Genomic DNA, 16,302 nt, shown 5'->3' on the forward strand with positions numbered 1-16,302 from the left:
CAGACAGCAAACAGGAACAGCGAGACCCAGAGAAGGTGCAAATGTTTTTATTGTATTTTAGCCCAGCACCAGTCCGCCATGACGCGTTTCGGCTAGAGATAGCCTTGATCACATGACAAGCGTCAAGAGGGCTGATCACCCTTTTAAAGTGCAAAGGTGCCATCACATGCAATGGAAACAGAAAACATACTATTAGTGTCTCCATGTTGTTACAACTTTTACATTTCCTCAAGGACGGAGATAGATTCCTCTGTCACTCACTAGGTTGATATCAATATGTGAAAAAGTGTATGTACAAGTGAAATATAATACAATACCTATGTGGTATGGAAATATTACTCTAGCCCTGTCAGTATTTCTGAAAAATGAGCTAGACATATATATATATATATATATATATATATATATATATTACATTACCTACTGGCGGTCGCCAGTAGGTATATATAGTTAGGATTTTTTCTCTATGGGTTTTTTGAAAATTCTATGTCTAATAACTTTGGCGTTTGTGGACGGAATTGGCTGAAATTTTCAGGAAAATGGCACATTTTGTTTCTGAGCAGCCCCTGAAAATTGGGGGGGGGTTCGTCCAGGGGGGGTCGAGAAAAAAGGGGGGTCCCAAAACGTGTTTTTAACATTGAGTTTTCCATAGGGCGGTTGGCCTCACTTTTAGCCCGAACGGCTGAATGGATTTGCACGAAACTTGGCAAAATTGTAGGGACTGGTAGCCCGATGTGCCTTTTGTAGGTCTCAATATATGTGCTCCAGTGGATTTTGAGAAATTAACGTTTAAAAAAAGATATATATCTGTAACAGCGGACCGGGCAGCGTCCCAGGACGCGTACTTTTCGCGCAACGGAGCTTTGTGAAGCGAAGCTGATTGGTTCTCCGGCGTCTGTAAACATTCCAAACAGTCCGTAGCGGCCGCCATCTTGTCTCTCGGTAGGATCGAGAGACAAGAGGAGGCCAAAGCGAAGGGGCAAATGACCATAAGGGGGAATAGTAGATCCTCGCTGACCCCCTAGGTTTGATGTGGAGGTTTTAAAAGGGCCCGCGGGGCAAAAAAAAAAAATAATAATAATAATCGAACGGCTGAATGGATTTGCACGAAACTTGGCAAAATTGTAGGGACTGGTAGCCCGATGTGCCTTTGCTAGGTCTCAATATATGTGCTTCAGTGGATTTTGAGAAATTAACGTTCAAAAAAAGATATATATCTGTAACAGCGCACCGCTTCGCGTACTTTTCGCGTTACGGAGCTTTGCGAAGCGAAGATGATTGGCTCTCCGGTGTCTGTAAACATTCCAAACAGTACGTAGCGGCCGCCATCTTGTCTCTCGGTAGGATCGAGAGACAAGAGGAGGCCAAAGCGAAGGGGCAAATGACCATAAGGGGACATAGTAGATCCTCGCTGACCCCCTAGGTTTGATGTGGAGGTTTTAAAAAGGGCCCCGCGGGGCAAAAAAAAATAATAATAATAATAATCGAACGGCTGAATGGATTTGCACGAAACTTGGTAAAATATTAGGGACTGGTAGCCCGATGTGCCTTTGCTAGGTCTCAATATATGTGCTTCAGTGCATTTTGAGAAATTAACGTTCAAAAACAAGATATATATCTGTAACAGCGCTCCGCGGAGATAAAATTATATCTGTATTACCTAGCTGTTGCTAACACCAGTTAGCGACGGCTAGTAGGAGATAGCGACCATCTTGGGCCCCACTTTGCATGTGAGTTATATTTATCACTAATGACATGCAAAGTGGGCATGCCAAGATGTTAGCGACTGGAAACAGTCGCTAACATCGCTATCTCCTATTATCAACTTTTGGAAATATTCGAGATAAGCGCGAATATCTCCAAAAAGTAACAGCTGCCCTGAGCAGTTCTTAGCCATGTTATCCAATGGGAGGTGGATAACATGGCTAAGAGCATTAGCTCGGTAATGCATGAATATCGCTGAGTTTTCAGCGATATTAATGCATGGCGGTCGTTTTTTATCGTATTTGCGATAAACCTTGATAATAGCAAGGTTTATGTGCGATAATTTCTGACGGTAAAAAAATCTTTGCAATGCATCGTTAGGGATAAATATCGCTTAACTTTGGTAATATGCCCCAACGTCTGTTAACGTTCGATTCGAAGGAAATCAGGAAGTGTTGAAAAACATTGTCTGCGCCATCTTGTCTTTTTTCAAATGCCACACTTTTGTCGTGCACGGCAGCCATTTTAGATGCCTTGACCAGACCCCACTCTGTGCACGCTGTCGATCCTTAGCATGGCTCCCCACCCTCGCAAGCATCTCACCCAGGCAGTGGTCACCCCCGCTCTCTGTCTTATGCATGGGTAATAAACCTCCCCCCATCTGCGCTGCTCTTCCCTGAGAATCACACCCTGTGCCCGCCCGACACCTCCCTTTCGCCCTATTCACTACCGCACCCTCTGACACTCCTTTTCCTCTGTGTCCGATTGTCCAGGCCGGTCCTAGGCTATCAGCTAGCCCTGCAGATGTAGTTTATGGCCACAGCTGTAAAGAATCACCCCTCTTCAAAGGAGTTATAGTAGATCAAGGCCCACACTCGATGAGATCCGTCACAGCAGAAGCGTTGCTATTATCTGAAAACCATCCTGTATTGTGATTTGGGAGGGGACCGAGCGTGAAGCGGTAGATTCCAGTGATGACTCTTTGTACATCAAAGTTTTTACAATTATGTGTCACATTAAAAATATATAGCACTCCGACAAAGTAGTAAGATTATAAAACTTTAATAATTTATAAATATATACAAGAAAACAAAAATAGTAATAACATATAAACATTTTTAGGGAAAAACAACGAAGTAGCGGTCGGCTGTGCGAATAGTCCCAACGCAGCACAACGTCCAGATTTACGGCGTGGGGCGTTGCGGGGGGTGGGTCATCAGTAGCAAACTGTTGTGCGAATAGTTCTAAGGCAGCAGAACGCGCCGAAATCTAGATGACACGAAAGTGATGTCTAGTAAGTTGCCACCCAGCAATTACGGCGTGGGGCGTCGCGGGGGGTGGGTCATCAGTAGCAAACTGTTGTGCGAATAGTTCCAAGGCAGCAGAACGATGGCACCAAGGTGATGTCCAGTAAGTTGCCGCACTGGTTTTGGTATCCTACAATGCTGCTCCGAATAACGGCGTGGGGCGCCCCGGGGGAGGCGGTGTGAACGGGCCTCTCCAGGTGAAGTGTCATCTGTTGTAGTGGGGCGCCCCTTTACCGTTTCAGTTGCCATTCCGTCCGTTTTTGGTCCACTGTGTCAAAAGCCGCAATTCAGCTGAGTTGCGCCCACTCTTGCGGTGCAGCGATAGGCGGCTGTCACAGGACTCTCAAAATGGCGGCAGGCTCTTTCCTTTTTGGGCCTGGTCCACTGAAATGGCCCTGGGACACCTTGGAAATCGGACGCTTGTCTGCTAGGTCTTGGACCCCATTCTCGAAAGCGTCCCCTCCGCATTGAGAATTCATCAAAAGTTTTGGGGGCCCCGACTCCTGCAGGCTTCTGGTGGGGAGCGTCTGCCATGATTGCTCGCGGAATGACCACGACGGAGCTACGAGATGGTGGTGCTCTCATGCTGACGCCAGCTTCAGTCTGAAACATCCAGAAACAAGGTGGGGCTTTCATCGTTTGGGAAAAAAAAAAGTTTTCATCCAATGAAAAGTGTTGTTTTTAGGTCATATGATCAAGCCTTCCATCATTAGGAAACCAAAAGTAAAATGAACCAATGAAAAGTTTTATAAACAAGTCACATGACCTGTTATGCGGCATAGGGTATAAAATGCGGAGAAAATACGTTGGCACGTGAGGCGGCGTCAGTAGCGGACCGATGTGCGAATAGGCCGAAGGCAACACAACGCGCCAAGATCCGGATGGCACCGAGGTGGTGTCTAGTAAGTTGCCGCACTGGTGTGGCCATCCTACAATGCTGAAAGTCGGCGTGGGGCGCCCCGTTGGCCTGTGAGATGGCGTCAGTAGCGGACCGATGTGCAAATAGGCCGAAGGCAGCACAACGCGCCAAGATCCGGATGTCACCGTGGTGGTTTCATAGTTGAGAGGCACTTCATCTGCAGTGGGGCGCCGAGATCCGGATGGCACCGAGGTGATGTCTAGCAAGTTGCTGTACTGGTGTGGCTATCCTACAATGCTGATAGTCGGCGTGGGGCGCCCCGTTGGCCTGTGAGATGGCGTCAGTAGCGGACCGATGTGCGAATGGGGCCAAAGGCAGCGCAACAATATATTCTGAATTGAAGACACCACAAGGCGCTGAGATGCCAAGTTCCAGATGGCACCGAGGTGGTGTCTAGCAAGTTGTGGCACTGGTGTGGCCATCCTACAATGCTGAAAGTCGGCGTGGGGCGCCCCGTTGGCCTGTGAGATGGCGTCAGTAGCGGACCGATGTGTGAATGGGGCCGAAGGCAGCGCAACAATATTTTCGGAATAGAAGACACCACTAGGCGCTGAGATGTCAAGATCCGGATGGCACCGAGGTGGTGTGTAGCAAGTTGCCGCACTGGTGTGGCCATCCTACAATGCTGAAAGTAGGCGTGGGGCGCCCCGTTGGCCTGTGAGTTTGCGTCAGTAGCGGACCGATGTGCGAATAGGCCGAAGGCAGCACAACGCGCCAAGATCCGGATGGCACCGAGGTGGTGTCTAGTAAGTTGTCGCACTTCTGTGGCCATCCTATAATGTTGAAAGTCGGCGTGGGGCGCCCCGTTGGCCTGTGAGATGGCGTCAGTAGCGGACCGATGTGCGAATGGGGCCAAAGGCAGCGCAAAAATATTTTCTGATTTGAAGACACCACAAGGCGCTGAGATGCCAAGATCCGGATGGCACCGAGGTGATGTCTAGCAAGTTGTGCCACTGGTGTGGCCATCGTACAATGGTAAAAGTCGGCGTGGGGCGCCCTGTTGGCCTGTGAGATGGTGTCAGTAGCGGACTGATGTGCGAATGGGGCCAAAGGCAGCGCAACAATATTTTCTACAATATTTTCGGAGTAGAAGACACCACAAGGCGCTGAGATGCCAAGATCCGGATGGCACCGAGGTGATGTCTAAGTTGCGGACCGATGTGCGAATGGGGCCAAAGGCAGCGCAACAATATTTTCTGAAGAGAATACACCACAAGGCGCTGAGATGCCAAGATCCGGATGGCACCGAGGTGATGTCTAAGTTGCGGACCGATGTGCGAATGGGGCCAAAGGCAGCGTAACAATATTTTCTGTATGGAAGATACCACTAGGCGTTGAGATGCCAAGATTCGGATGGCACCGAGGTGATGTCTAGCAAGTTGTGCCACTGGTGTGGCCATCGTACAATGGTAAAAGTCGGCGTGGGGCGCCCTGTTGGCCTGTGAGATGGTGTCAGCAGCGGACTGATGTGCGAATGGGGCCAAAGGCAGCGCAACAATATTTTCTGACTGACACCACAAGGCGCTGAGATGCCAAGATCCGGATGGCACCGAGGTGATGTCCAGCAAGTTGCTGTACTGGTGTGGTCATCCTACAATGCTGAAACTCGGCGTGGGTCGCCCCATTAGCCTGTGAGATGGCGTCAGTAGCGGACCGATGTGCGAATAGGCCGAAGGCAGCACAACGCGCCAAGATCCGGATGTCATCGTGGTGGTTTCATAGTTGAGAGGCACTTCATCTGCAGTGGGGCGCCGAGATCCGGATGGCACCGAGGTGATGTCTAGCAAGTTGCTGTACTGGTGTGGTCATCCTACAATGCTGAAATGTAGTGGGGCGCCCCTTTACCGTTTCAGTTGCCATTCAGCTGAGTTTCGGCTGCTCTTGATGCTACAGCGACAGGCGGCTGCAAGAGGACTCTCAAAATGGCGGCCTGTTCTTTGGATTTGGGCCTGGTCCACTAAAATGGCCCTGGGACACCTTAGAACTCGGACGCTCGATTTCTTTTTTTCCTTTCCTGTACATGCAAAAAAAGGTAAATGCCCGGTACGTTACACGCTTCATCTGCCACGATGAACTCTCCAGAGGAACCGAAAAAATATATAGTTGTGGTAACTATACCATGCATCGTCATATGGAGAGGTGGCACCAATTAATTATAGTGCTGCATAAAAGAGAGATTTGGAGGAGAACCCCTGACCTGCTAGTACATTCATCAAAGAAGTGGCACTGAGAGCTTCAGAGGCAAGGGAAACGGTCCCAAATATTTAGAAGAACTTTGGAAAGATTAAAATGACATGTTTAGATTGTGGCAAATTAATTTCATGTGGACAGATGAGTGTTACTCTAATAAATACAGCATATGAACGTCATCATAGTCGATGGTTGGTAGAGACATTTTGACTATATCCTGGACCTGCCCGTCCTCGCCCAAAATGGCGCCGGAATAAATGGGACTCGTAACTCCTTGTTGTGTACTGGTTGCAGAACCTTGAAATCACGAGATACGTATGCAGTTTTGAAGCACATGGCGGGCGGGGACGAGAATTGATTGAATATTTCGACATCCCTATTGATATTAAGTTCTGATGTGTTATTGATTACTGTACTGTTGAAAGTTCGAATTAACGTCACCCATGGTACTTGCCCGCAAATGTATATCTAGATAATTTTATTGTAACTGGCCCTGTCGTATTTTAATTATAAAATGTACGTCCACCGATTCCGTAACTGTTAGACACCTTAGTTCTTGCAACCTAATGGCCCGCCCGTTACGTTCCTCTACAGTGTAAATGTCTATTCATCATATACGATTACAGTTTGCTCCGTGGCAGGCCCACGTGGTTATAGGCTCGTATTTGTATAATGAAATTTTCACAATAAAGGTTTTTAAAAGAAAACATGGTAGTAGTATATACATTGGTAAAGTTTTTAATAATAGTCACTGTTTTAGAATCATTAAAAGGCAAGTGAAATAAAGCAGACCAATTACATGAAGGGTAAAAGGTATAATACGAAGGAACGCAGTAAAGATAAATGGTCAAGGGCTGTTGTGTTTTCTATTCCTGCAACATAAAGTGATCGATAAGAATCTCATATTCAGGCGTATCGGCGACTAAGACAGCAGGTCGACCCTCTTTTGCTCAACGGCTCCGTCATGGGACGAAGAAACGCTCTTTTTCTCGAAAAAAGAATATATTTTACTTGCAGGACAGTTGTAAATTTTCCGGGAAAGTACATTAGCCTGGAACATTATAACATATATTTAAGAAAAAATAATGTTCGGAAGTAATAAAAAGCGTAATTTTTAGGTCATATGACCAAGCCTTTCATCATTAGAATAAGAAAAGTAAAATGAACCAATGAAAAGTTTTATTAACAAGTCACATGACTTGTTATGCTTACGTTACGCGCTGCGCGCCCCGGATGACTTCCGGATGCGCTAACGCGGCGCGTCATATGACGCATTACGCGACAACGCAGGTCCAGAATATAGTCAAAATGTGTCCACCAACCAGCGGTCGGAACACAACCCCTTTCAGCAGGCTAAATAGTTCTGTTAAATGACAACAGAAGGGACAGGCAACAAGAACCATTATTCAAAGAGGGGAGGGCTAGTTCTTCTCTACCGGGTTACATTGGGGCGCTACCAGAACTGATCGAATTGGTAGTCTACAGTGTTTCTGGATGTTTCAGACTGAAGCTGGGGTTAGCATGAGAGCAGCACCATTTCGTAGCTCCGTCGTGGCCATTCCGCAACCAATCATGGCAGCTGCTTTTTATCGTTATTTTGGGCGGGGTGGGTGGCGGAGCCGAGTTGTTTTGCAGCCATCATTGTGTGGAGTTCAGTTCATTTCACTAGTTTTGTATTTGTCATGAGGGGTTGTTCCTAATGTTTCTATTTTAGCGAGGTCAAAAAGAGATCCCATTAGTGGCCTACTGATTTTGCTCGATTCCTTTTCTTTTTTTTTTACACGATTTTTCGTTATCTGCAAAGACTAAACAGAGTATTGCGACTCTGTGTTTGTTTGTAAATAGAGAATGAACCAAAGAGAACCAATTCTAAAACAGTAAATACTTGGATAACAATCAATCAAATGGAGAGAGAAGCAGGCACGACGTATTACAACGGGGGCAAAGGCCTGCGTTAACTACCTTTCACTATGTGCAAAGAGAGAGTACTCCTAATAGAAATGAGGGGGGGGGGGCACCATTCAAAGCAGATCAGTGTGCATAAACACGAAAATGTTTTCACTTACCACGTACTTGACATTCGACAGCTTATGATATTTGCTATTAAAAAACCATTGAAATTCACTGAAAAAACCATAGGTTATAGGCCATATATAGTTAGGAATTAGCATTTACAAAACCTTGAAAATTCACTGAAAAAACCATAGGTTATAGACCATATATAGTTAGGAATTAGCATTTAAAAAACCTTATTTTACTCACACAAAACCATTGAAATTCCATATATAGTTAGTTGCACTAACTATATATCGCGCACCCGCAATCCACTGCTGATGATGTCACATATTACATCATTCATGACATGGTCAGTGACATCACTGATGACATCACTGATGACATCTCAAATGACATCACTGATGACATCACTGATGACATCTCTTTTGACATCAATGACCACATCACTGATGATATCATTCATGTGACAATACAATGCATCTCCTCACATTTTAATATAACCTCTGTTTCACCCAGTGTTAAAAACAGAGTATAATTTTTGAAACCATTGACACACCAATACTAGTTACTACATACGTACTCACTGATTCCTACGTCTACACACACATTCACTCATTCACCCATACAATCATTCATACATACAATCACTCATCTTTACAACACTATCATATGCACTCATACACCTATACAGACACTCACACTCTGCCACTCATCCATGGAGTTACTCACACACCTAGTCAGTCCTGTAAAGAATCAATCACACTTCCATTTTCTACTCTATACAGTTAAACATAGAGCACCTTACGTTTTCAACCATATACTAACACATACTTACTCTCTTATACAATCATTGATACAAGTACACATTGATCTGTACAGAGTCACACACCTCCCAGCCAGCCACACACACACTCAGTCTCCCATGCAAATACTTGGGCAATCAATCAATAACCCATATAGTTACTCATATAGCTACTGATCAACACATGCAGCAGTTTACAGAACAACAGACATAATGATGCACAAATTAAGACAGTTTAGTCACTAACCCATGCACTCAGTGAGACACATTTAATCACTCACTCATACATTCAGTCATGCACCTACTAAATCCTTCGTCCAGACACTTATACATCCACTCATTCTTCAATATGTAAGACATATTTTAACTTTACAGAAACATACAGTCACTGGATGTTGTCATCAGTGATGTCATCAGTGATGTCATTTGAGATGCCATCAGTGATGTCATCAGTGATGTCACTGACCATGTCATGAATGATGTAATATGTGACATCATCAGCAGTGGATTGCGGGTGCGCGATATATAGTTAGTGCAACTAACTATATATGGAATTTCAATGGTTTTGTGTGAGTAAAATAAGGTTTTTTAAATGCTAATTCCTAACTATATATGGTCTATAACCTATGGTTTTTTCAGTGAATTTTCAAGGTTTTGTAAATGCTAATTCCTAACTATATATGGTCTATAACCTATGGTTTTTTCAGTGAATATATATATATATATATATATATTCAGAATAAAATTTGTTTGGAATGATGACAGCAGTAGCAAAAGTTAAAATAAGGTGAATCTGTGGGACCGCAACCATTAGAGGCAGGATTATGAACAATATTTTCAATGCAACAATTCGATCCATATTCTTCACAATATATTCTACATTGCAAATTAGGAGGGTCTCATTTGGGTACATTAGGGTCCAGCGTGCTGACAAATGTTCTGGGTGCTTACAATAATAAAACAAAGCTGTCATAACACTTCTAATGTTATCTTCATTAGTCTTGGACATTTTTGTCTCTCGACAGTCCATGCATTCCTACCTGCCCAAATTCTATAAGGCTTTTCCGCTGGATCACCTTCCTTATATATGGTTCAAGATGTTTCTAAGGATCTTTCATGTCAAAGAGCAAATGGCCTCTTTTTAAAAATGGAAAGTCAAAGCCAAATGGTTGATTGGTAACTTACCATCTTGCAGAACAGACCGTGATAAGGAAGAAGTAGACTCAAAGTAATGAAATTAACAGGAGTCAGGCCATCAGCAAAAACTCGAAAAGCCAATGTGTCTGGCAAATAGGACTCAACACATGCAAATACAGGCATAAACAAATGTCGTTTTCATGTTAACTGATTAATGCCACACCTATTGCTTTGCCGATGCTTGTTTTGATTACCAACAGATATCTATATTTGCGCCATGAGATGGTGAATTCAGACTACGAAAGAAGGCAACAAACAAGACACTTAACAAAGGGCGGTTTAATCTTGAAGCGAAGAACACATGCCTAGGAATAGCTATGTTGAGTTATGACAACAACTAGCGTAAACCAAGCTAATAGAAACTAAAAAACTGCCATGGGCAGCTGCTAGCATATAAAACAAGCATTTGCAATGCAATAGGTCTCGCATTCACACAAGTTTGAGCTATTGGCATTGTAAATGACAATGCCTTTACTTATGTTTTAGGTTTTAAAACATAAATAAAAGGCATTGTCATTTACAATATTATTAACTTAAACTCTCGCAAATGCGAGACCTATTGCATTGCAATAAAGGGCCTTCTCGACCGCTTGTTAGATTGCAAATATCAGTGGACCGGCATGCGACATCTTCAAAGTAGTGATAAATAGTGCAGTGAAGATGTTTAAGTGTTGTAAATTACACAGACACAAAGTGAAAAGTGAGAGTAACATATGATCTGAGCTCTAAACACTAACAAAGCGCTCCAACACCTTTGGCTGGTGGTATTGCGGTAGTGGCATTGGTATTGGTGGTGGTGGTGGTGCTATTGGTGGTGGTGGTATTGGTGGTGATGGTATTGGTGGTGATGGTATTGGTGGCAGTGGTATTGGTATTCGTGGTATTGGTACTATTAGTGGTGGTATTATTGATATTGGCGGTGGCATTGGTACTGGTGGTGGTGGTATTGGTGGTGGTGGTAGTGGTGGTATTGGTGGAGGTGGTGGTAAAATGGCAACTACATTGTTTGATCCACTGCAAGTTATTCATTAAACCTAGGTTTGGCCACTTTTAGGCTTACTCTTTCATTGATGGTAACACGTGGGTACCACAATCAAAGACCATGCCAGAACAGGGAACTTTGCATTGCCGTTCTGAAGAAAACTGTTGTACTCCAAGCCGGAAATGGAAAATAAGCACAATTAGTCCTCAAAGCCTATTCTAAGAAAGATTAAAGGCCCGCCTCGCCACCCCCTCCCAAAATAAAATCCTACGCAGAGCACTAGTGATCCCTAGCTGCATCACAGTCCAATCGAGTCAAGTCTGAGCATCCTGTCACTAACTGCATATCACGTAGATAGAACCAGACCGATGACCTGAACTGTCAACATTAAACTGAGCCAAAAATAAAGACTTGCCACTAAATCTAATATGAAAACTATTAGGCTTAGAAGTTATCAATAAAATATGTTAGTATTTTTTGGGATCATCAGCGGACACTTGTGCCCTACACTAAGTCCATGTTATATTCAGAAAGGCATTATAACATGATGGGGCGACAGTTACAAGCAAATTATAATTATTCTGAGTTACCTGCTTACAAAACATTTTAGCTCAAAAGGCGACCAGTACTTTACAATTCAGATTCTCAACCTTGAGAACTATCACCCCACCAACATCTGGTCCAGGCGAATTTCCTGGCCTTCAGGAACTACACAATATGCATATCATCAAACCTATGTGGCACAATCTCTTTAAAGAATACTATACTACGGCATACAACTATCCAAAACTCCTCACTCCCAGAAAAAGTATGCCATAAAATCAGGAATGAAGCACATAATTGATCACCAGACTTTAAATCTTCCCATTATCACTGTATCTCTTTTTACTGCCGTGGTTCCGCGTGTGAGGAAGGCCCGTACTGGGGGCCGCTCCTTCAGCTGCAAGGCACCCCAGTTGTGGAATTCTCTTCCACTGGCACTACGCAGTACCCCCAATCTGCTTCAGTTTAGGAAGAGCCTGAAGACTTGGCTTTTTAATCTTTAGTATTCTTTTGGTGGGCCTTTCTGTTTCTCTTGTAATTGTTTTTCTCTGTTATGTTATTCTACACTGAGCTGCCGTGGAAAGCGCCGGGACACTCTTTTAGAGTAGCCGTGCGCTATATAAACTTATTTTAACATAACATAACATAACTGTACTGGGCTGCAGTCCTAGATACTCTAACAAAATCGCACATGACAGAGATAACAGTCTATTAAACTTTGAGGATACAGAACTGGTTTGACGCCCTAGAGTGGTATCTGTGCAAGAGAAGGCTTTTAATTATGAAAATATATGTGACCAGTAACCTACAATGCACAGCTAGCAATACTGCACACACTGGAGCAGAACAGGATTCCCTCAAGTGACAAAAGTGGGCACTTCCAAAGACAACCCCAAAAATAAAAATACTAACTAGTCACAGCTCTCTTTACTGTGCCCCACGACCCAAAACCCTCTTGCTGCCCCACCTACTTTCTTTCAAAGTGAATTTATTTGAGCTTTCTAATGCCTAAACTTGCCTCCCTTTCAATGCAAGACAATAGGTAAAAAAAACGTTCCCCCGTTTATTTTTTCAAAATCTTCCTCTTTCATGTATGTAAATGTTGTAAATGTAACTTGGATGAGATGTGACTTAAGGTAGGTTTATTAAGGTATGTGACATTAAATAGCTCCCCACCAGGAGCATGTTGATACAAAATCAGCCTTAGCCCACTGGGCTCTTCCTACTGACTGATGAAATCTACTGCACATCAGGGTTCTACACTATCACACAGACAGCAGACACTAAATACACAGCATACAAGACAGGATATAGCAATGCTCTGTGTGTATTTATAGCCCCAAAACAGAAAGTAAATGCTTTAGTACTAATAGCCATCATACCCTCTATTTTTTCCTGTTCCCCAACCACAGGTATGACTGACCAGCGACTTCATTCTATGAATAATACTTTCAGTCAGTAGTACTGGCTTTGTAGGCCTCAGCAAGTTACACAATGTGTATTTGAGTCCATAAAAAACAATCAGCCACATGCATCAAGCTAAAAACCAGTCGCAAACGGGCGGATTCTCAGAATCTGCCCCTTTGCGACCGGTATTTTTGCATTTGGGATGCATCATCCCAAAAGCAAAAATCGCAATTTAAGGAATCTCTAAATTGAGATTCCTTAAATTGCGATTGCATTTAAGGAATCCCAAATTGAGATTCCTTAAATGCAATGCATCAAAGTCTAAAAATTAGCGATTTCGCTAATAGGAGTAGCAAATTACCATGAAGTTGAACTTTATGGTAATTTGAAAAATGCACTTTTGTGCATTTTTCAAAGTTTCATGTTGCGCACACACATGCCCTTAGGGCATGTGTGTGCGCAACATATGTGCACAGATCAATTTCAGGGGTGCAACAGGGTGTCCTTTTGACACCCTGGCACCCTTGAAATTGCATTCTCAATTTGCGATTCTCTAATTGAGAATCGCACATTGAGAATGTCTTCCCATTCATTCCTATGGGCCTCTAGGCCCATAGGAATGGATGGGTAGGTATTCCTTAATTGCGATTCGCAATTTGCGAGTCGCAATTAAGAAATGTTTAGAAATCGCTATTTTTAAGCGATTTCTACATGCATAGGCTTTTGCGATTCCTGAATTGCGATTCCTTAAAACTCGCAATTAAGGAATCGCAAAAGCCAACATTGATGCATGTGCCTGATTCAGGCACATGCATCAATGTTGGCTTTTGCGATTCCTTATTTGCGATTCCTTAAAAATCGTAATTAAGGAATCGCAAAAGCCAACATTGATGCATGTGCCTGAATGTGAACTTGGCTATAAGTCCCAGAATGCAACAGGTTATCAGTTAAAAAAAGCAAGACTGGTTGAGGATGTCACACAAGAAACTAGGTAACCTAGCAACAATGTCTTTTTCCTACATTGTTGCTTGTATTCAGCTCTTTCTACAGCAGCTAATTAGCCGACCCATGACATATCAAGCCTGTCCTGGCATTTTAGCTAACTGTGTGTTGCCTTTTGAGACCCTTTTGTGCTTTAAGGTTCAAAGTAAGGACTGAAACTTATCATCCAAAGTGATGATGGCTAAAAAGTCAGTACAACCTGGCAGTGCTGTTTTGAAAAAACAAAAACCTTTTGATTAGGCATGTTGCCACCTGGCAAGTATAAGAGTAGGCACAACACTGAAACACTGTGAAACCAATCCAGAGATTTCTTTTTAATACATAACATCAGAGGTTAAGTTCAACTGAAGGACACGAAGACTACAACTTCTAGGAGTTAAGACAGGAGCTGGATAATAGGTATCAGATGTACTTAGAGTAACTTAGGGACCATAACTGTGCCTCCACTTTAGGCTCTGTTGCCACTTTCAGTCGCTGCTCTTGTCCTGGTAGCCCCCGGCGCCTCCTGGAAGCCGCGGTCGCCGCTGCACAGGGGGCTTAGGAACCGCCTCTTCCTAAAGGGGCCACGGGCTCTGCCAGGCCACCTCAGACTAGGTCTAGGGGGCGCAGCTGAGGACGAGGGGGGAGATGACGGGGGTCCGCCAGACCCAGCGAGGGCTGAGGAAGAGGACATGGTGAGACTACGGCGCTGTCCACTAGCCCTGTCTGTGTTAGCAGCGGGGGCACAATAAAGATAATTAAAAAAGACAATGTCTGATAAAGGCGGGAACAATAAAGATTTAAAAATCCATCACTGCTGTAAACATCGGGAACAATAAAGACTGTTGTTCTAAAGCTACGGTCTGAGGACCCACGATAAGTGCCTTAAAACAAGATGTACAATACACATGTCATCACATCAGACACTCACGTATTAAGGCGACACTGCACAAAAACACTAACCGTACCATAACTGGTTTATACCCAAACAATACCTGTTCCTAACGTGTTAAGATACCGATAGAGAATGAAAAAAACTAGATAACACCAAAAAAACAAGTACCTGGAAATCGCTTGAGTTCCTGGCAAGCCACCGGCCCGATCTGGCGCGAAATCCGGAAGTCCGGCAGCGTCATGCTTGTTGTGGGGCGGGACTTCCGCCATAAGCCCGTGCCCACGAAGTGTATGGCCGAGATGGAAGTGGTAACGCGGGGCTCCCATGCCGGAGGGGGAGCCTGGTGGTGGCGGCAGAAAAGTGGTGAGCCACGTCAATGGAGGCAGAGATGACACCCGGTGAGTGGGACTTGGTGCATTGGGGGCTCGTGCACAGGCTTGGGCGACTGGTGCGTGTGTGCGCGGCCAGGGCGGCTGGTGCGTGTGTGGGCAGCTGGTGCGTGTGTGCGGGGCTGAGGGCAGCTGGTGCGTGTGTGGGCAGCTGGTGTGTGTGTGCGGGGCTAGGGGCAGCTGGTGCGTGTGTGCGGGGCTGGGGGCGGCTGGTGCGTGTGTGGGCAGCTGGTGCGTGTGTGCGTGGCTGGTGCGTGTATGGGCAGCTGGTGTGCGTGCGCGCGACTGAGAGGCATGGCTGACTAACTGAGATGTGCACGGCTCGGGAGGCGGGGCTGGGCATGCGCGTCCATGAGGTGCAATCGGCGCTCGTGCCCCGGTCTGTGGTCCCTTCAGAGCTGACTAGGCAGCAATAGGTCTTTCGCTGACGCGAGACCTAAAAATAGTGAGGGGAAGAAGGCACTAATGGCTGAAAAGTCACAAGGTGGCAGGAATGTCAAAGGTCAGTTACAAGGATTTAGGAGCTCTAGAACATGTTAAATTAAATTTTACCAAGTGTGCTGGGAGCGGTTTCACATTACTCTTAGAGTAGGGTCAAGCACAGAGGGAACCCCCAAATAAGAAATGAATCTAGTCTAGGGGTCCATATGGTTAAGAGCCCAGTGGGACGAGGTCAAAGTAGAGTAAGGGACTGGCAACTTTCCTGCCGTGTTCATGATAGACCCGATATTAATTAGCCTAGGTAAGAACTACTGGACAATAATACTGCAACATGTAGAAGTAGCTGCAGTTTAAGGCACTGGTTCTTGTTAGACCACTTTAAGATAATGAATTGATATTATTGCTTTGTGTAAGAGTGACCATTGTGAGACTTCAGAACTAGTCATGTGGACTGCTAAAAACACTGTTTCAAAGTAGATTTCTGCAGTGGTAAATTGAAAGCTTGAAACCCCTTCTGCCAATATTTTTG

At 44.5% G+C, this 16,302-nt stretch overlaps 1 protein-coding gene across 1 annotated transcript in view; it reads right to left on the reverse strand.

Annotated features, from left to right (window-relative positions):
* Window positions 1-16,302, reverse strand: part of GAN (gigaxonin) — a 320,191-nt gene that overhangs the window by 213,561 nt on the left and 90,328 nt on the right. The gene's annotated exons all lie outside the window — the stretch shown is intronic.

The sequence above is a fragment of the Lissotriton helveticus genome, chromosome 12 (assembly GCF_964261635.1).
Source record: "Lissotriton helveticus chromosome 12, aLisHel1.1, whole genome shotgun sequence".
In the NCBI taxonomy this organism is placed as follows: domain Eukaryota; kingdom Metazoa; phylum Chordata; class Amphibia; order Caudata; family Salamandridae; genus Lissotriton; species Lissotriton helveticus.